The sequence below is a fragment of the Protopterus annectens genome, chromosome 7.part0, assembly GCF_019279795.1.
Source record: "Protopterus annectens isolate FY-2018-M chromosome 7.part0, PAN1.0, whole genome shotgun sequence".
Taxonomy (NCBI): domain Eukaryota; kingdom Metazoa; phylum Chordata; order Ceratodontiformes; family Protopteridae; genus Protopterus; species Protopterus annectens.
In genome coordinates, this window is record NC_056739.1 from 678,919,095 (window position 1) to 678,941,334 (window position 22,240).

A 22,240-nucleotide genomic window follows, 5' to 3' on the forward strand; every position below is an offset into this window, starting at 1 on the left:
TAGACCCTAGTTTGCAGTCGTCTGCAAACTTGGTCAGCCATAGTCCTCCTGTGCTTGCCTGTACCTCTGAGAAGTATATGCCAAACAGGAGGGGTTTTAGGACTGAGCCCTGGGGAATGCCACTTGTAACCGGTTTAGAGTCAGACCTAGCTCCCGCAACTCACACCATGTGGGTTCTGTCCATGAGACAGTCGGCAACCCATCTTGAGATATAGGGGTTTATGTTCAGGCTGGTGAGCTTGTCTATAATACCAGAATGGGGAATGGTGTCACAGGCCTTTGTAAGGTCTAGGTAGGCTGTGTGTACCACCTTTCCCTCATATATAGCCTTGGTAACTGTCTCAAAGAAGTCCACCAGGTTTAGGAGGCATGTTCTGTCCTTAACAAAGCCGAACTGGGTAGGGTCCAGTGTTTGGAGGTACCCAATGTCTCTGTTAATGAGTTCCATGATGATGCACTCCATAGCCTTGCAGACCAAGCTAGTCAGGCTTATAGGGCAATAGTTCCTGGGGTCTGTTGTGGCTCCACCTTTGTGGAGCAAAATAACCATTGCTGTTCTCCACTCTATGGGTACGTAGCCTGTGGAGAGGCTGAGTTTGAACAGTGTGTTTAGGTAACAGGTTAGTTCATCATTGAGCTCATGTAGGATACAGCCTGGGACACCATCCAGTCCTATTGATGCTGTGTTTTTGGCTTTGGAGAGGGCTGTTTTAACCTGCGTGTCTGTGATTTCAGGGGCTCTACATTCTTATGGTATGGTTATGGGCCCTTTTTGGGGTGAGAGAAGGTGAAGTTTGCACTGAACCTGTCTGCCAGGATGTTGGCAGTATCAGTTGGTTCAGTGTATTTTGTGACATTCTGCACTAACTCTGAGCAGGACTGAGCATTGACACTTAGATTCCTGACATAGCTAAAGCATGCCTTGTGGTTATCTTTGGAGTCCTTGGCAATTTTTCTTTTGACGCTCGCCTTGGACGATTTTATGAGGGATTGTAGTTTCTTGCTGATACTGATCAGGGATGTCTTCCCTTCTTGGGATTTTACTCTTTTCTGTACTAGTTTCCTCCTTCTATTGTATAGCTTGTTTATGGCAGGGGTCCACCAAACTGGTTTCATTTTCTTGGAGGAGTGAGTCTTGGTTTTGCTTGGGATGGCACGATCCATGCATTCTTGTAGGTGACCGTAGAATTAATTAGTAAAGGATTTTACAGCTTGGACAGCATTATCCTTTAGCATGGGGGATTTGAAACTTTCCACCTCGGTCTTAAGTAACATGAAGTTTGCTTTTGAAAAGTTTTTCATGGTGGTTTTCTTGTCCAGGGGTGGGGGCTGAATGTGGATATCCAAAGTGATTTGTTTATGGTCAGATCTAACCAGCTAGGGGTTGACCTCCGGTGTGGAACACCGGTCGTCCATGTTGGTGATGCCTAGGTCCAATATGTTGTCACCTCTGGTGGGAGTGTTGACCAGTCAATCCAGGGCATTTGAGTTTATAAATTCCAGGAAATGTTGGGCAAGGGAGTTAGTACTTGAGTAGTTCTCCCAGTTAATTTTTGGGTAGTTGAAATCACCCAATATTAGGGTGTTTGGTAGGACCTTTATGTTTCCCAGTGTTTCCAGAAATGTGGAATGGTGGTCCTGGGACATGGTGGGTGATCTGTAGCAAGCTACAATTTGAATTGCAGTTTTGCCCATTGTCAGTTGCATGTGAATGATCTCGGAACCATCGTGCTGTGCCACTAACCTGGAGGTGTGGGTATCCTTGATGAATATGGATACTCCCTTGCCTTTTGTATTTCAGTTCGGGTTCTGTGGCCAAAATGTATGGTATGAGTTGTAGCTTGGTAGTGCTGGGGTGCTGTCTGGAGCCTTAAACCAGGTTTCTGTTACTGCACATATATCGATTTTCTCCATACTGAGGAGTGCCTCGAGTGCGTGCATTATGAGGTTTAGACTTCTGGCATTGAGTAGCATTACCTTCAGATTTTTGTTACTTGTGCTATTTACAGTGGTGGGTTTGTCTTTTGAGCCTTGCCTACAAAAGGCACTATGGGGGTGGCAAGAGCCTTGGACAGTATTCAAAAACCTAAGGGTGACAGGTGCAAGCTGTCTCTAGCAAAGCAGTGTGGCTTGTCGAGCATGTCATCCCAGGTGGCAGACACTGGATCCCCTTTGAATGACACCAGAAACTTAGCCAGTTGTTGAAATTGATAATTTTTTCTTTATACCGTGGTATCATTCTTGATGAGGGCAGGATGCTACTCAGGGTCAAGGTCATACCGGCCTGGGCTACGTGATCAGAGAGCTCTTCCATGTCTCTTTTCATGTAGTCCAGGGAGGTATGTCTTAGGTCATTCACACCAACATGGACAATGACAGAGTCGTATTTGTACTTGTTCTGGAGTGACCTGAGTGCTTGTGTTATGTGGCGGATCCTGGCACCCGACAGGCAGCTAAAAGTAACCTTCACCTTATTCAGCCTAGTGAGTGGGACGTCAGTGTGCCTGATTATAGAGTCACCTATTACTATTATGTTGGGTATGTTATTTTTCCTTAAAAGCTATGATTGCGTGGCACACTGGTTTTGTGAAGTATGTGTTTCATGGTTTGCGTTGCAGGGAGGAGGTTGCTTGGATGTCTGCTTTGGAGGTCTCTGTTGTTTTTGCAGATTTTTATTTAGAGCCTCTGAGTATGTTTTTGTGTATTTATGTGTGCTTTTTGCCAGTGCTGGTTTAATGGATCTACGTAAGACCGGTGGTGTGATGCTAGTATTTCCCTTCTCCTCTTGACTGTCTGATCCAGTCTTGGGTTGAGAGAGCTTAGCCTCCAGTTTGGCTGTATAATTGCATCTCTTGCATGTATTAGTGTTTGGTGGTAGGAGGAGTGGGTTTTCTGTGTACATGAGGCAATTGTAAAATTGCCTCAAAATGCCCAGATTCACCAGTTGGATTGGAGAGTACACCTGAAACTGCCCTTTGGACATGCCTGGATAGGTACAGTGAAATGTTTTACTGAATGGCTGGTAAGGTCGAATAGAGAGCCTTGTCCTTCTGTACAGTATAGGGAGGGGTCTAGTGCTAGGGTTTATAAGTGCTTGCTATGAGTTTTGAGCAAGTGCCGGGCTGAGAAATGAATGGCTTGAGTGCTTAAGTTGAAAGTGTGTCTAGTTCCATTTGAAAAATTGAAGAGGAGACTTTGTGGAGCCAGGAAAAGTTATACCCTAGCTAACCAGTGCTGCCTGCCGGTCAAAACCGGGCAAATACAGTTTTTATAGCAGGAAAATGAAAGATATAGAAATTAGCCCAAAATGGCCAATAAACTACTAATTTTTGGGCTGAAACCACTCCTTCAGGGACAGATAGGCTGTTCAAAGCTCCCCTTTCTCACAAGTGAACAGAGAAACTTCCTTCTATCCAAGTAAGGTATGGGCAAACACAGAGATTTGTAACACAGCCCTAAATCCAGCACTAACATGAAAACTGGACTATACTAGCTTAGAAAGGCGGGAAACAAGTATTTTTTTTCAGAAAATAAAGCAGATACAATAAAAAAAAAACTTCAAATGCACCGAAAAGGATGCTTATTGTTATATATGTCAGTTCAGAGTTGTAGTCAATACCCCTAGTAATAAAGTAGGAAGAAACACAAATACAGTAAAAGCAGATGAATGAAGTGCAATTTTATTTTATTTTATATATATATATATAAAACAATAGAAAATGAACAAAATAATTTAAACAAGTTACCCAGTTAACCAGAAAAAAGCTCAAAACTGAGCCCTGTTCCAGCAGTCTTCAATCAGACAAGTTCTACCTGCACACTCCTGCAGGGGAACCTTCTCCAAAAAAAGATGGCTTGGATTAGTGCTCAAGTTATACAAAAAAAGCTAGATTCAGCAGGCCTGAATCTGGTCTTATGCTACAGTAACAAGGCGCACCAATTTCAGAAAGAAACAGTTCAAATAAGCAGGCACAATAAGCCTGTGACCAGAAATTCCCAGCTCAGAAGGGCAGAATCCAGCCTCTCCTCCCACAAGAGTGCAGACCACAAACCTTCTTAATGTAGAATAACTGGCCTGAAGCCCAAGTGCTTAAACCAGAACTAATACACTTTTAGAAAAGCAGACACTGAGCCTTCAATCAGCAGTTCCCAGTTAGAAGGATGTAAGCTACCTGTCCTGCCACAACGGTGCAGACCACAGACCTTCTTAGTGTAAAACAACCGGTATGAAGCCCAAGTGCTTAAACCAAAAGACAGAATAACAGTTACAATTTAATCAGACTACTACCAAGCAGTAATCAATGCAGCAGAATAAATAAAACTGAGTACTTTTAAGAAGAGGCAAAAGCAAAATAAAGTTGGCGGAAACACAAATACAGTAAAAGCAGATGAATAAAGTGCAGTTTTTTTGTTAGTAAAGTGCAAGGAGAGAGGAAGGAAGAACCTAAGTGGGTTGGCCTTCTCATATCTTCTCTCTGTATTAAGTAGAGTGAAGACTAGACTCAGAATATGATCTCACTGTATTCAGTTAAGTGAGCAAATGAGATGGACTCAGGAAGAGTGTTCAAATACAGACTTACAGGAGGGGTGGGCAATTCCAGAGCCACGAACAATAACACCAAAACAAGAACAAACTGCAGAGAGACACACAGCACACACTATTCAGTGAAATACACAATTAGGTACAGAAAAAAGGAAATACAGTACTTTTAAAACTGCAAGTTTGTACTTAACTTCAGCTTCTAATGCAGGTGATTATAGCCAAGCAAGTCTCTCAGAAGTTGAGCATAAAATGATTTCTCAAATTTTGTGGCTAGCACTTAAAGTACAGAGGAATCCCTCTAGGCTAACAGTTAAATGTCAGATAGCAAAGAAGTGAGATGACCACCACCCCCTCTTATAGCAGAGACACACAGCACACACTATTCAGTGAAAAACACAATTAGGTACAGAAAAAAAAATGAAATACAGTACTTTTAAAACTACAAGTTTGTACTTAACTTCAGGTTCTAATGCAAGTGATTATAGCCAAGCAAGTCTCTCAGAAGTTGAGCATAAAACATCAGATAGAACACGACCGAGAACAATGGCATCTACCATAGTCTGTACAGAGCCCAAGGTTCATAAGCACAATACACATACTGTCGTCAATCATCCTAACTCAGGGGTCTGCAACCTGTGGTTCTAGAGCCACATGTGTCTCTTCCACCCTGCTGCAATGGCTCCCTGTACATCTGAGGATTAATGGACACTCTACCGCACAACACACACACACACACACACACACACACACACACACACACACACACACACACACACACACACACACACACACACACACACACAGATCAACCAATCCCAACACAGGAACACAATTATGGACATATGTTAGGTACTGTTCTTATACACTTAGTTATCTTATATTTAGTATAACTATATACGAAACCATATACTGTGGTGGTGGTGCTGCGGTAGTGTTGTCGCCTCACAGTAAGACGTTGTCCTGTTCGATTCTCAGCTAGAGCGTCTTCTGTGTGGAGACATGCGTGAATGGGCGTACCTTCTTTGAAGGTTGTGTGTCAGAGCCGGCAACTCGGCACGTAAAAACTACTGCCAATCATTAGCGGACTGGAGTTCCACTGTGGCGACCCCTAACCGGGAAAAGCTGAAAGACACAACATATATGAAACCATATATGCTCTACTATCTTCATTTTAGGAGTCAGATAGCTGTTGTGCCTCCCGATGAATTTAGTGTGGTGGGTGAGGGGTCAGGAATGGCTCTTTGGATAGTGAAAGTTGCAGACCCCTGCCTTCCATACACAGATCACAGTACTGTACACACAAACACAGAATGTCCAAGTAATGTCCTCAGAAAAAACCCTACTACACACAACATGTCCGGCAGTCTGTTATCTGACTGGCTTGTTATCAGGTATGATGTCAATAAATAATGGTGTACAGAACATATGCACCAAATATATGTGGGCCTCATCTACACAACACATGTGTGCACCTCTGCAGTCTAGAAGTCAGTGTATGTAGCACTGTTATATACCCCTGTAAGTCAGTGTATGGGGGGTATGCACCATAAGTATCCCAGGGTGTTAAAACACGTGAGGGACCACCTGTAGTTAGCTGCCTTAAGGTATGCAGATGTGCATTACCATACATTTCACCTTGTGAACATTGCTGGCCTACTGCTTACTGCCTTCAGTGTGACTGTGATGATTTCAGTTATGCATTGTTATGTAACAGATTCCACCCATAGTGTCAACCCAGGTATTTTCCCCCTAGAGATTGCATGCAGAGTGTATTTAGAGGCCTCTGAGCTATACATCTGCATTACATGCTGTTAATTGCTTGTTATCCTGTGGCCAAGTCTGTTTTTCCTGTTGTACTTCTTGAAGGCCTCGGTGTGGATACCAACAGATGTGATATTTTAGGATTACTGTAATACGTGATCTGTTTGAGAGTTGCAGTACTCTGTTTGTATGTATTTCAAAGCATAATCAGCTATATGACATGACATATACAACTGTAATAGTACACAAATAAACCTTTCTTATGTATACAAACCCATGTGTTGTGTTACATCCTTTGACTTCTCTGTGGGTATACGTTTCAGGCAACAATTGTCTTTGGTATACGTGACTCATACACTGTCCATCGGATGAGGTTGCAACTGTAGGGATACTGGCTGTTCAGTATAGTGTGTACCCTCTGATTATGTATCTTTCTAGACATACCTCTGTGTGTGTATGTGTAGATGCATATATATCTATCTATATATATATATATATATATATATATATATATATATATATATATATATATATATATATATATATATATATATATATATACATATATAAGTATCTGCATACATGTGTCTGTGATATGTATCTTAGGACTGTTTATTGCTTACACATTGTACATTCACTATGGTAGCCAGACTGTACTGCATGATATGTTATCAATACCAGCAAGACATAATACAGGTGGGATGGCTTACTGTTAACATCTTGTGGCCATGTAGTGTCAGGTCCTGGTTATGGCTTTTGCAAAAGTTGGTGTTGCATTGCAGGGCAGACCTGTTTTGCTGGGTGGGGGGGAATATCAATACGTGTAAGACTTATGTTGCTTGAGCCCCCTCAACCCCATTAATGGTGCCTATGTTCATATTTGTCTTTGTTATGTTCTCTATTATATATGGATATATATATATATATATATATATCTATATATAGATATATATATATATATATATATATATATATATATATATATATATATATATATATATATATATATAGATTCACTATACAATCTCGAAATAATGAAATGTCGAATTTTAGTATTTCTAGACTGAATAGCCGAAAAACCACATACACAAAAACCCACAATCATGAATACTACAATCGTGACCATTCACACACACACACACACACACACACACAAACCAGGACATAATTACACACACACATACACCTACCTAACTAAACAAACATAACAGCACACACAAACACACTTAACCTACCTATAAGCAAGAGGGCAAGCCCTACTGCTCCCCCGACCCCCCCCAACTTATATATTCTAACTCCGAGGTCGCACTAAACACACAAACACACAACAAACACCACCGCACACAATCACACACACTAAAATCCCTACCCATTATCGTCAAACACACAACACTTATCTGAAACCCCAGATAAATCCACAAACCGCACCACACGTCACGAAAGCGACACCACAATAGCGGCGGATTCAGCATAGTGTAGTTTTATTCGGTCTCGACGTACTGAATTTCAACATTTCAGTACATAGAGATTGTCTAGTGTGTATATATATATATATATATATATATATATATATATATATATATATATATATATATATATATATATATATATATATATATCTCCGCACACATACACATATATATAAATATATATATATATATATATATATACATATATATATATATATATATATATAGGTATGTATGTGTAGACAATATATGTATAGATGTATGCATGCAGAGAGAGAGGTATATATCTGCTTAGTGTTTTATATATATATATATATATATATATATATATATATATATATATATATATATATATATATATATATATATATATATCTTTATACACACACACACACACACACACACACACACACACACACACATACATCTAGATGTAAAAGTACATTTCTGTTAAATGATTGTGCTGGATGATATGTTTACGGAAACAACAGGGCTTTGTATATCTGCTATGGCTTTGTGGTAGAGCACATTGACTATGGTATGCAGTCTCCTAGGTTGGATCCTTAAAGAAGCTGGATATTTTGTTGCTGGGCAGAGTAAGGGCCATTGGATACAGAGTGATTAAGGCACTTTTGAGCTTGCAACTGCTTTAAAGTGCCTTAATCACTCTATATCCAATGGCCTATGTTCTGCCCAGCAACAAAATAAACAGCATCTGCACGGTACAAACCCAGGACCCTGCATACCATAGACAAAATGATTTATCACTAAGCCATGACAGATACACATAAATCTGATGTTTTCAGAAACATATCATCCAGCCCAGTCATGCAACAGTAGAGAGAATGTATACCAACATCTAGATGTATGTGTGTGTGCAAATATATTAATATCTAAACAGATACAACATATCTATATATGCAGACCTCCCAACCGTTCCAAATTACTTGGTTTTTACCGAGTTTTGGGGTCCAAATAAAGGGGTGCCATGATTTCCGAGTGACACCCCTTAATTTCCGATTTTTTTGCTTTGTTTTTTTAATTTTCACACTGTTGGAACTGACATCTTTGCATGCATGATGATGTCAGCTCTGTCAGGCTACCAGCCAGTCGGAATTGAGCTCAAGGAGCTCACATCATCATTTCTGGTTCTCCGAAATTGAATTGCGAGCGGGCGGGAATGGGAATAGCAGTGGAACTTGTTTTGCAGGCAGGGATAATGGCAGATAGTTGGAACAGCAGAGGAACTTGCTAGCAGGCAGAATTGCAAAGCTGGAACTGCAGTGGAACTTGTTTGCGAGCTGGGATAATGGCAGAGGTACTACTCGTTTTCAGGATAAGCTTGAACTGGTGTGTGTGTGTGTATGCGTGCGTGTGTGTATGTGTGTGTGTGTGAGCGTGTGTATGTGTCTGTGTGTGTGTGTGTGTGTGTGTGTGTGAAGTACAGGGAAAAAAAAAAGCCCAATGTCCCTCTAGCCACCACCATTTCTAAGCTGACTGTGTTATACACATTACAGTTTACGCTGTCATACTACCATATTTACTTCTTTTCATGTATAATTGCTAAGCCCTATTTTAGTGCATTTCTTAGTTTTGTTCTGTGCCTCTCACCATCTGCTGCCTGTTACATTTTGCAACATAAGATATTTACGTTTTACACTGCAGACTAGTTTTCTCATACAGAATTATGATCTGCCATGCTATTTCTGATGTCTGTGAATATCGGCTAATGCCTATACACCGAATAGTGCATTTATTTGATATATAACTTTTAAGATTTTAACCAAATACAGCTCAAAGCAATCATGATCTAAATTTAAAATATGTACATTCTTTCACTATAAGTCATGAAACAAACTGCAAATATCGTTTAAAGTCCTGATTTTTATAATATTTTATGTTTGCTCTAAATGTGGCTTTGAGAACTGTTTGCTAATGTTTAAAAATGTGAGTGTAGGTATGGGCTTCCCACTCCACTGGTCGCATTTATACTTTCAAAAGTAATCTGTTTGTTGTTTGTTGCACACTTCCAGTAGAGCTTTTTACTGCTGCAAAAATCGTTATTGCATTTTTTCTAGGCAAACTACAGTGCTGGTCAGGGCTTTATTCATAACTACATCTTTGATGCTGAGGGTAATCTGGGCCCTGCAAACCATGGCATAGACTTGTTCTGAGATACTCTACCTCTTAAGATCTATTAAGTGATTTAAATGAAAAAAGCATGCACCTCTAGAGTTAGTTTTGTAGTCTGGCCTGTATATGGCAGCATGAATAACAATAATTATTTATTGTTATTCTGTGTAGAGATAAATAAAATAAATCACACTCTGTATCACATTCTGAGCTTTGTCCAGATTTATTTTGCGCTAAGAATTGAGAGCTATGATGAGAAGGAGCTGAGAGCTATGTTGAGAAGTGAGAATGTTTTTTTTTTCCTGCTAAGAGTTGAGAGTTATGTTCTGAGCTTTGTCCAGATTTTGTTTTGTACTAAGAGTTGAGAACTATGATGAGAAGAAAGAACATTTTTTTTCTGCTAAGAGTTGAGAGTTATGTTCTGAGCTTTGTCCAGATTTTTTTGACCTTTTGTCCCCTCCCCCCAAAAAATGAAATTGAAAATTTGTGCGAGCTGCTGAGGAAGATGCCTATGGCTTACATTACTGACATTCTATTTATAGTGTGGGTGTGGAAGTAGACTTCTATGATGAAAATGTTCTGAATTGGACAGTTTTTTCATTGTTGGTTCATGTGTTTTTTTCATTGCTTACAGTACAACCTACTGGTAAACTGTTCAAACAATAAATTTAAAATGCACTCTAACAAGTGTTGTATTACACAAGGAATATAATTTAATAAAGTCAGGAAGGTGTATAAAGAAAAGAACACATGTATGTTTCTTGTATTGTGTGCAAGGGGCCAATGATTTGAAAACTGCCCAAAGGTAATCTTTATCCACCACTGGCCAGATGCATTTTCTTTGGATGTGGTGTGGGTTTCAATGCTGTTTCAAAGAATGTGAGTTTCAAGGGCAGAGAAGTTTTAATGTCAAGCCTATTTTCATTGTGAGACAGTATTGCTTTGTTTACCAGATGATGTCTATTACTGTTTCTGCATTTCTGTGCTGTGAAATGTAAAAATAAAATCCAAATAATCATTGTAGAAGTAAAGCAGTATGCATACATTAGTGTTTATGGTAAATGGGGCGAAATAGCCAGGTAATGGGACACTGGAATGGCTGCAGGGGGGACTCTGGTGCCATATTTTTGTTGTCTGTCCTTCAGTTTGTGTTTGAAAGTTGGTATCCCACAATTCCATTGGAGTGGGTGGGGTTACGTAATTATGTATGCAAATTAGATGTTAATCAGTGTACAGATTTGTACCTATTTTTCATGGGCCTTGTCCAGATTTTTGATGTTTCCAGGTTGAGAGGTCAAGATATATATATATATATATATATATATATATATATATATATATATATATATATATATTTAGAAATATATGCATATATATTAATATATATGAACATATATACATGCAAAAGACTACATCGACACATATATATGTCTACACCTATATGTCTAAATATATACAGCAAGGCACATATATGTGCGCAGATATATATCTATGTACTTATATACGGACATAGTCATATATATGTAAGCAGATATATATATATATATATATATATATATATATATATATATATATAGGTATATATATAGGTATATGTGGCCATACATCTGTAGATAGCAATGGTAGATTAACAAAAACAAATATGTCCACATGCACCATTAATAGGGTTGAGAGGCCCCAAACAATATACGTCTTGTACGAATAGGCATACCCAGCCACAGCCAAACACGTCCACCCTGCAATACACTACCAAGTGTTGCCGATCCCATAAACAGGACCTGACATGACATGGGCACAAGATGTTAACAGTACTACATCCCACCTGTATGATTTCAGGCTGGTATTGGTAACATATCATGCAGTACAGTCTGGCTCTCATAGGAAATGTAAAATGTGGAAGTTATCAACATTCTCAGGATACATATACACAGGCACATATATGCAGATACAGATACATATACATATATATATATATATATATATATATATATATATATATATATATATATAGATATACATGTGAATACACATACACATGCAGAGATATGTACAGTAAGATAAATATGTAGATGGTGCACAAAATATGGAACAGCCACAATGCCTACAGTTCACACCTGAACAACTGGATACTGTATGGGCCACCCATACAAATGACAATCATTGCCTGCAACATATACCCACAGAGAGGTCATAGAACAAAACACCACACACAGGTTTGCAGAAATTGAAAACCTTTATTTGTGAACTATTACATTTCTATATACTATTGCTAATGTAATTGGGATTGTCTTCACAGACATGGTGTGTATGGGAGGTCACATCTGCTTTCCTCATGTGTGCCATTGGCTACTGACAGACATCCTAAGGACATCATAGTAAAGCACCGCTGCTAGTACGCACTGCCACTGTCGACTGCAGCAGAGATATTGGCCAATATGTGTGGACATTCTGACACACTCTGTACAGTCCAGAGGTATACACAGAACCCCTTAGTGCAAAACATGTGTACCATGCCTAAAAATATGGATGTTAACAGCCGTGTAGATGGGTATAACACATAACGACTGGTATACATATACCACCATAGGTTATGCATTTGCACACCCCTGTCTGGCCTGACACGTAATAACCACTGGTACAGGTGTGCCATGGCCAAATGCTACCCTCTAGATATTGACATACATCTGTACAGCATCCCACTGCTCTGTCTGACATACATGACTGTTAAGGGAGGCCCGGCACTACTACATCTGGCAAGTATCTGCACATGACATCTCAATGGGTAAGTACACTAAGCTGCTAGGCATGTAACAATGCACTGTGCAGGCTACATGCAGACTAGCTCAACACTGGCCTACATCTCCTATGGGAGAATGCACATGTACCTGCATATATAGCAGGCTATACAGGCATGTCACAGCGCATGGTAAGATACACCTGTGTGAAAATGCTTAACCACAACCAATGAGAACACAGCCACCGCCACATATGGCAAGCTAGCATAATATTACAGTATATGGGCTATCTGTTCGACACCATCCTCGTATGTGCCACTCACACACTAACCCTACATATACTGGGCCACTACACAGTTTGGACTGATGGCTGACTGTGGTATGGGATATGTGTGTATATGGCCCTACAAACATGTAAGCCAATACAGTAACATACAGTGGAGCAGCATGTAACATCAGATAGGACATGACCTAGGACGATGACAACTACCACAGTCTGTACACAGGCTAAGGTACATATTAACAATACACACACTGTCGACATTCACCATAAGTACACAGACCTCAGTACTGTACAAACAATCACAGTATGTCCAGATTATGTCATGAAATATAACCCCTACTGTACATAACATGTAGCAGTCTGATATCTCACTGGCTTGTTATCGGATATGATGACACTAGTTATGGTGTAGCACATATGCACCTCTTAATGCATGACATATGTATAAAGGTTGACTGAGTTGTGGCTGGAAGCACTTTCACAGGGCCAATATTGACACGTTGCTGTGATAACATCATACATTTACTGTAACAGGGTTTGTTGCAACATATGTTCTATGAGGGATATGAAGTTAGTAACTGTCATGGCTTTCAACATCTACAGACTGCATTCCTCACACTACCTTCTGCAGTTCACAGATACATGTTCTGTGGGTAACACATGACACCAAAGGCACCACACACTGCCCAGTCTGTAGATGACCCTACAGATGGGGAGTCCTCATAAACATACAACTGACATGGCAGGTATTAATACATGTAGGACAGCCATATCCGCACACACCCTGTTAAACCAGCATTACTCCGAATGCAGTATAGCAGCACTTACAGTCTGTAGTCAGGTCAGGCACATCCCCTCCTGTGTGTTGGCCTATTTTCACAGTGTTTGTTGTCAGAGGTAAATTCCCACTCCATCTGAGATGCTGTTTGCCAAACAACAGAACAAGTTCCTGCTCACAATGAATGAAAAGGACCAACACAAACATGATGTTCCTAGATATAGGAGTGTGCTTCTATGCAATTGGCTATGGGAATGTTACCACAGCTGTTCCACATGCAATCAGCTAGGGGAGGGCTGCAATTCATGCAAATGCCATCAGCTGATCATAAGCATTACCTAAAATACACATGCTGCTGCCTAAGAAAAGCAGGTATAGATCTCCACATCCACCAGTGAGGGAGTGAGAGAGGTAGACAGAGGCATCAACAAGTCAGGGAGGGGTGGGAGAGTAAAGCCTAAGCATGTTTGTGTCACACACCTACCAACACAGGGTATCAAACCAGTGATGACTATGTAGTGCTATCACAGTCCTATGCAGTTGTTGGATGCGCCACATAGGATACCTGTTGTGGAGTCTGCAGAACATATATGTGATGGTGAGTGACATCTGCAACACGGATATGGTAGCTATATGGTAGGTGATGTACACGTGCCTGTCTGCATGAACAGGTGCCAGCATCAACACAGCCACACTCTCACAGGGATGCACATGCATTGACACACTTGACAGGGCCAGGGATATAGCTCATCTCTAGTGAGATTGCCACAATACGTTAATGTGCAGGTATCACATGCACCACATGGGTCATACGGAGGTTATATGAGCAAAGGGTATGGGGAGGTGCTGACATCAGACAGCATGCTTCAGTATGCCACTGAGGGTTGTATTGAGTGTGGATGTGATCATACGCATCATACAACACACACACACGAACACACAGGGTGCCAGTACTGACATGCATGGGTGCATTTCTACACGGGTATATGGTGGTCGACTGTGACAGATGGCTCTATAAGGTTGGTGATGGGTATACCTTGGCATCAGGCCACATGACAATTGTCTGCATTGTGGCTCAGGCCTGTGGTTTCTGCATTTGCCCATACAGGTGGCTATTTTATCCACCATCCAGTCACCTGGGTGGCTATTGCATGTGGCCAATGCTGTGCATTGCTTGCCATGTATGTGTTCCCTAGTCCATGACATGGACAGTGTCTGGGATGTGCACACCTCCCACATGCATGTACAGAGACATGTGGAACTGTACCTGGGGTGTCAGGCACATGTTGTGTACATAGATTATCATCAGATGTGCCAGTCTTGGCCACCTGTGGCAGGAACTGGTAATGGACAGCAGGTTAACCCTGCACCTACATTGATAGCATGCTAATGGCATTCCCTGGTGTCAGTGGCATCTGTCCATACAGGGCATGTTTTCAGGCATGGTATGTCCTTTGTGGGTCACATGTGATGGCACCACAGGTGTTGCAGGTGTCCAGTGGGGAACATGGGGAAGGTGCACTGTCTGCATGTATGTGCCTATTGGACTGATGGACAGGGTGCCATGCCCTCTGTAGGGCACTGCAATCACTCCATAGTTACTATCAGTTGCCAATATGCAGTGTACTACACACATATTGGCTGTTGCCTCGGCATGTGTGTGTGTATGTGACATGGGTTGAGACTGTGCTCTGGGTAATACTGGGGTTGCTAACTGTGATTGCCTGATCGTGATGTCACATTTATGGGTATGGATTTGCACCCCAGCCTCTCAGTTATTTCACATCTGTTATCCCTAGGTGTCACACACACACTCACACCCACCTCCACACAGGATACAACTTACAAACACACACACACATACACACACACACACACACACACACACACACACACACACACACACACACACACACACACACACACACACACACACACACACACACACACACACACACCTGTCATTTCTGGGAGTTAAACCTTTTCCGAACTAGTTTATTACACGACACAGTTATAGTACATGCCACGGAGATTACTGGAGTACTTCTTCCCCAAAGGTATATTTCACATTGGATGACATCAGCACAACTGCCAAAGCAGGCCATTGGACATGTACTGAGTGTGACTAGCCTAAAATGCATTGTTCCCCACACAGACATTGAAACACACACAAAAACAACCACAACCAGCATGTGTGGGTATAAAACCCCTAACAAAGGTAGATATCACACTACATCAATACACAGTTATAGCACATGCTACAGAGATTACTGAGCTGCAGTTTTCCCAGAGGTGTATTTCTATGTAGATGACATCAGCAGCCTTGCCAAAGTAGAGCATACAAATTGTATGCAGTGCGACTACCCTAAAAGGCATTGCTATTTACACAAACAGACACACTTGCCATGTGTGGGAGTAGAACAGCTATCTACATAAGTTATTATACTACAACAGTACATGGTTAAGGGACACGTTATGGAAATTACTGGGATAAAGTGGCCCAGAGGTGTATTTCTAGGTGGATGACATCAGCAGCCTTGCCAAAGATGAGCATTTGAATTGTAGGGAATGTGACTTCCCATAAAAAGTGTTGTTTTCTACACAGACAGAGTCAGATTGACACACACACACTTACCATGTCTGGGATTAGAACAGCTATCTATTTAATTTATCACACTACAGCAGTACGCTGTTACAAGACACGTTATGGAGATTACTGGGCTATAGATTCCCAGAGGTGCATTTCTAGGTGGATGACATCAGCAGCCTTGCCAAAGATGAGCATTTGAATTGTAGAGAGTGAGACTACCCTAAAAAGCATTGCTTTCTATACAGACACACACACCTACCATGTCTGGGATTAGAACAACTACCTGACTTATTTATCACACTACAGTAGGTCGCAGTTATAGAACACGCTACAGAGATTATTGGGCTACAATTACCCAGAGGTGTATTTTCAGGTGGATGACATTAGCAGCCTTGCCAAAGATGAGCATTTGAATTGTAGGGAAAATGACTACCCTAAAATGCATTGTTTTCTGCACACAGTTGCCATGTCTGGGAATTGAACTCCTACCTAACTATTTTATCACACTACAGCAGTACACAGGTATGGGATGCATCACAGAGATTATTGGGATACAACCTTTCCAGGGATGTATTTCTAGGTGGTTGATATCAGCAGCCTTACCAAAGTACAGCATTTCAATTGTAGGGAGTGTGACCACCCTACACACACATACACATGCACACAGTTGCCAAGGCTGGGGTTAGAACTCCCAACTAGTTTATTACACTACAGCAGTACACAGTCATGGGACATGCCATGGAGATTCCTGGGATACACATATCCCAAAGGTGTATTTCACAGTAGATGACCTCAGCAGGCTTGTCATAGTGGGGCTATAGGGAGAGCATTGTGCGCGCATGGGCCATAACCCATTCATCTTAGGGTTGACATGCCACATGCAGGCACAACCTGGGTCATATTCCACAGGTACGTGTATACAGCTGCTAGATGACTATTTCCTTGAACAGTCATGTTGCACAGCTGGCACGTGCACCACATACTCTGTAATGGTGACAGATACTGGTGGCTAGTATCTGCAGTGTGTGACATCAGGCCCTAGTGTGGTTGTGGTCCTTTGGCTGTATGCTGGGTGGGAGAGCCCTGGATGGCTCCTTGTCACAGTCACCCTCTTCCACACCTTTATGTATGTCTACATTTGACTTATTATAGTGTGTTGTCCTTACATATATGCCTGTATTCCTATCCACTGTGTGTGCAAAGCATGTGTGGTGCATACTGAGGAGTGTCTGCACTAACATCTGCAGCTGCCAGATATGTCTGGTCCACTGGTGTTTGCAGACATGGCCTTCATGTGTTTACATGTGTGAGCATGCCCAATATGACCTTTCAGTATGTTGTTGACTGACATTGCCTTCATTACTCTAAGTGTGTGGGCATGCCCAGTATAGCCACCTTTACTGAATGTGTAGATCGAGTTCAGGTAGTTTGTACTGCAGTGCTAATACAGGTAGCATGCTGTCTCTGCAGGGTATCTGTCAATAATTTGGCATGGACTGTTACTACATTTCTGCATAGGATGGGGGGGGGCACACCTGACTATTTCTACATTTCTACACAACATTGTGGGGGGGGCAACCCTGACTGTTACTACATTTCTATGTAGGATAGGGGGCACACTTGACTATTTCTACACAGGATTGGGGCGGAGCACACCTGACTGTGACTACATTTCTACGTCAGATGGGGGGCACACCTGACACTTGTACACATTTGCTAGGACTGTACTGGTATGTCAGGTACTCCATTTCAGTCTGTAGTTTTACCTATTATGCTGGATAGATGCATACCAGTATACTACAGATCTTAGCTTTTAATTACCTACAAATTAGTTTCTGACTTCCTACCCTTCAGAACTGACATCCCATTGCCTGATCTCTTGTAGTCTGTCTGTGTAGGCCTGGGGGGGAGGTTACCCATAGGCCTCATTCAGAGGCCATAGCACAGCCTCTGTTTGTGTCTGTCTACACCTGTCCTGCTAGCTGTGACTGTTGTTGGGTAATTGACCCCCCTGACTGGCATGTGTGTGTCACTTATCTTGTGGGTGTCCCAGTATTGAGGGTGGTACTGCAGGACTGCCTATGTCAGATGCACATTGTACACTCCCTACACATGATTAGGCAGAGGTAGTATATTTACTGTATGTGAGAGTCAGAGAGAGGTGTTATTCCCTTCTGTGTCAGTGTATGTGCTACACGTTGCCTCTTTGCCAAGGCCAGGGCATACTGGGCACACCTCCTTCTGCCTACTGGGGCAGGCTCAAGTTGTTCCTCCTCCGAGTCACTCTGGGCCTGTGCAGGCATTGGCAATGGTGGAGGGCTGTGTGGCACTTCCCCATGCTGTTACTGTTGCAGCTGTTTCTGCAGGATCATATTGTGTAGCATGGCACATACAAGGACAATTTGGGTACATATAGCTGGCAAGTACTGCAAGGCTCCACTGGATGTGAATAGGCACCGAAACTGTGACTTGAACATCCCAAACACATGCTCTACTATAATTCTGGTCTGTGCAAGTGCATCATTATGGAGTTCTTGTTCGGGTGCGTGTGCATTTTTGATGGGTGTCATCAGCCATGGCTCCAGTGTGTATCCAGCATCCCCCACTAGGTGACCGTGAGGGATGTCCCTATTGGCAAATCACTGGTACAGCTGCGTCATATGCCAGATGTGGGAATCGTGATAGCTTCCAGGGCAGCCAGGACACACATTCATTATTATGCCCTGGTCATCGCACACAACCTGGCAGTTAATGGAGAGGAAGCCCTTGCGGTTGATGTAGACCCTACCCTGCTCACTGGGTGGTGCTTTGATGCATATGTGCATGCAGTCTATAGCACCCACTACCCAAGTGTATTTTGCTATTTTGTGGAAGAGATGCATATTGCTGGTCAACACCTCACAGGTGTTGAGGAAGTATACGAGCTCACTGACATGTGCTGACATGGCATCCAGGAACTAGTGGAATACTCTGGATGCTAATGCCTGTGAGATCCCCATGATATCCGCAGTTGTGCTTTGGGAGGTACCTGTGGCTAATATACCTAGGCCTACACATACCTTGGTATCCACTTGGATGGGGTCCCCTCTGTTAGTTCTGTGTGTCAGGCGTGGCTGGCACAGCTCAACAATTTGCTGTAGGAGGTCCACATTCACATTCTCACCACCCTCAGCCTCTTCCACAAGTTGCATGATAGCTATTGCAACCCCTTTCATTTTGCTGTTGTGAGTGTTCAAAGTTCCCCACTTGTTTACACTGGTGGTGTAGAGTGTGGGAAAAAACAGAGGGAAAGGTGTTTGCTTAGTTTATAATAGTGTTCTGGGCTGGGCTGGTCTGCTGCCTGTGAAATTGGCTGATTCTGATACATTTCACCTGCTAGCTAAGCTAGCACTCCTTGATTACCTTCCTACTGCTGATTTCCCAAATGTTTGCAAAAATGTGCACACTGCTGCTATTTCCTGGTTTAACTTCTTTTTTCTTACTGTAAAACCCGGTGCATGGTGTGCACACCTGCTTAGACTTTGTAAAGAGTGCTAGGCAGGTTTAGACACACCCCCTAGCTTAGCTGTGCTAAGCTAGGAGCAAGCCCAAGCCACAGGGCTCCAATCCACTTACAGTATGCCTGGCACACCCACCATGATGTCACCTAACTCCTAGGCTTGCACCAAGCTATTCCTGCTCTTACACTCTTGGGACCTGCCTCACATGCTGGGGAAAACTGGGATTCACTATCCTTCCCCTCATTTGCATAGGATTGCCTGCTAATGCATAGTTACATGTCTTACACTGAGCCTCCCCCCTTAGCAACCACTACTCACTGGCCAGGTTGTCTTCTGCCTGCCATTGACTTGCATGGCAGAATACTGATTTTAGTTAGACTGCTTATTTTAGGTTTATTTTATTATTTTCCCCCGATCCTGTTTGTGTGCCACTGCCCTACGCTTAAACAGCCGAGATTGGCTAAAAAAAAATAAAAAGTTTATTTTTGTATTTATTTTTTTGTTTGCAATGCCAATAGCCTTATACTTAGCCATTGGCATGCTTACTACATGATATGCAGCCTTTACTGGGGGCTGTCACAGCTCCATTTTGGATTTTGCAGAAATGTACTCAGTTACTAACCGAGTACATTTCTGCAGATAGCACTAGTCTTGCACGGACTGTTGCAAGCTTCCTGGATTGCAAAATCACCTCATTTGCATGGATTTCACATGCAAATGGGGTGATTTGCATACCAGGCCTTAGTCCGTGCAAGATTAGTGAAGGAGAGCTCGTGCACGCTCCTGCAGGCTGTTCCTGGATCACACGGCAGACATATTGCCTGCTTGAGCTCCTGCACCGATCTTGCTCTCTGTGCAAGCTTTTGAGAATCCAGGGGAGTGTGTGTGTGTGTGTGTGTGTGTGTGTGTGTGTGTGTGTGTGTGTGTGTGTGTGTGTGTGTGTGTGTGTGTGTGTGTCTGTCTGTCTGTCTCTTTCTTTTGGTCTGATTGTTTTGTGGCAAATAGGATAACTTGTGAGGTCATGCAGCATGTCTGACAAAGCAAATACATAAAATCTGTCAATTGTTGCATAGACAAGTTCAGTTGCCATTGGTAGAAACATCTAATTTGTAATCATACAGGACTGCATTCCTGTGTGTATCTCTATGTTGATTCAAGGGATCAAGTGAAGCATAAGATTTTGACCCCTGTATGTAAGCCATACTTTAATGATGGAAAGAAATGCGCTAAAGATCATATATGCATGCACATGCTTTTTGGTGTGTTGCATTCATGTTTCTAATGTCTATATAAATCTGATTCTGCATTCCTTTCTGAGTGGAAGAAAACATGACATATATATAGTGATACTGATTCTGGATAACACTGTGATCAGCTGGAAAATGAAAGAAAAACATCAGAAGTGCACTTTTTAAGCATACTCTAGAGTGTGAAAAATGTAAGAAATTCCTTTTTTCTATTATAGAACAAAGTTGTGTTGATCTTAGGGGAGGAGATTTTTAGAATTAATTTGAGCAGAAAGAAACTTTATGGCAGCTGATATTATATGCAGATAAGCCTCCTGGACTTAATGATATGATAAATATTAAATGTTTTTAAAAGACAGGAGGTTATATTTGTGTAAAAATTAGTTTTAATATATGGTCTTAATATTTCTATCATTGTAATGTTATTTTATTAACATACCCCCAGATTTACAAAAGCTTGCACGGAGTGCAAGATTGATGCAGGAGCCCATGCAGGCAATATGTCCACCATGCGATCCAGGAACAGCCTGCCGGGGCATGCACGAGCGCTCCTGCACTAATCTTGCATGGACTAAGCCCTGTTATGCAAATCACCCCTTTTGCAAGTGAAATCCATGCAAATGAGGTGATTTTGCTATCCAGGAAGCTTGCAACAGTCCGTGCAATACTAGTGCTCTCTGCAGAAATGTACTCTGTTAGTAACCAAGTACATTTCTGCAAAATCCAAAACGGAGCTATGACAGCTCCAAATCAAAGCTGCATATCATTGAGGAAACATGCCAATGGCCAAGTATAAGGCCATTGGCATTGCAAACAATACAAAAAATAAAAAAAAAAATTTATTATTTTTTCGCCGATCTCGGCTGTTTAAGCATAGGGCAGCAGCATGCAAACAGGATCGGGGGAAAATAAGAAAATAAACCTAAAATAAGCATTGTAACTAAAATCAGTATTTTGCCATGCAAGTCAATGGCAGGTAGAAGACAATCTAGTCAGTGAGCAGTGGTTGCTAAGGAAGGAGGCTCAGTGCGAGATACATAACTATGCATTAGCAGGCAATCCTATGCAAATGAGGGGAAGGATAGTGAATCCCAGTTTTCTCCAGCATGTGAGGCAGGTCCCAACAGTGTAAGAGTATGAATAGCTGGGTGCAAGACTAGGAGGTAGGTGACATCATGGGGGGGTGTCAGACATCCTGAAA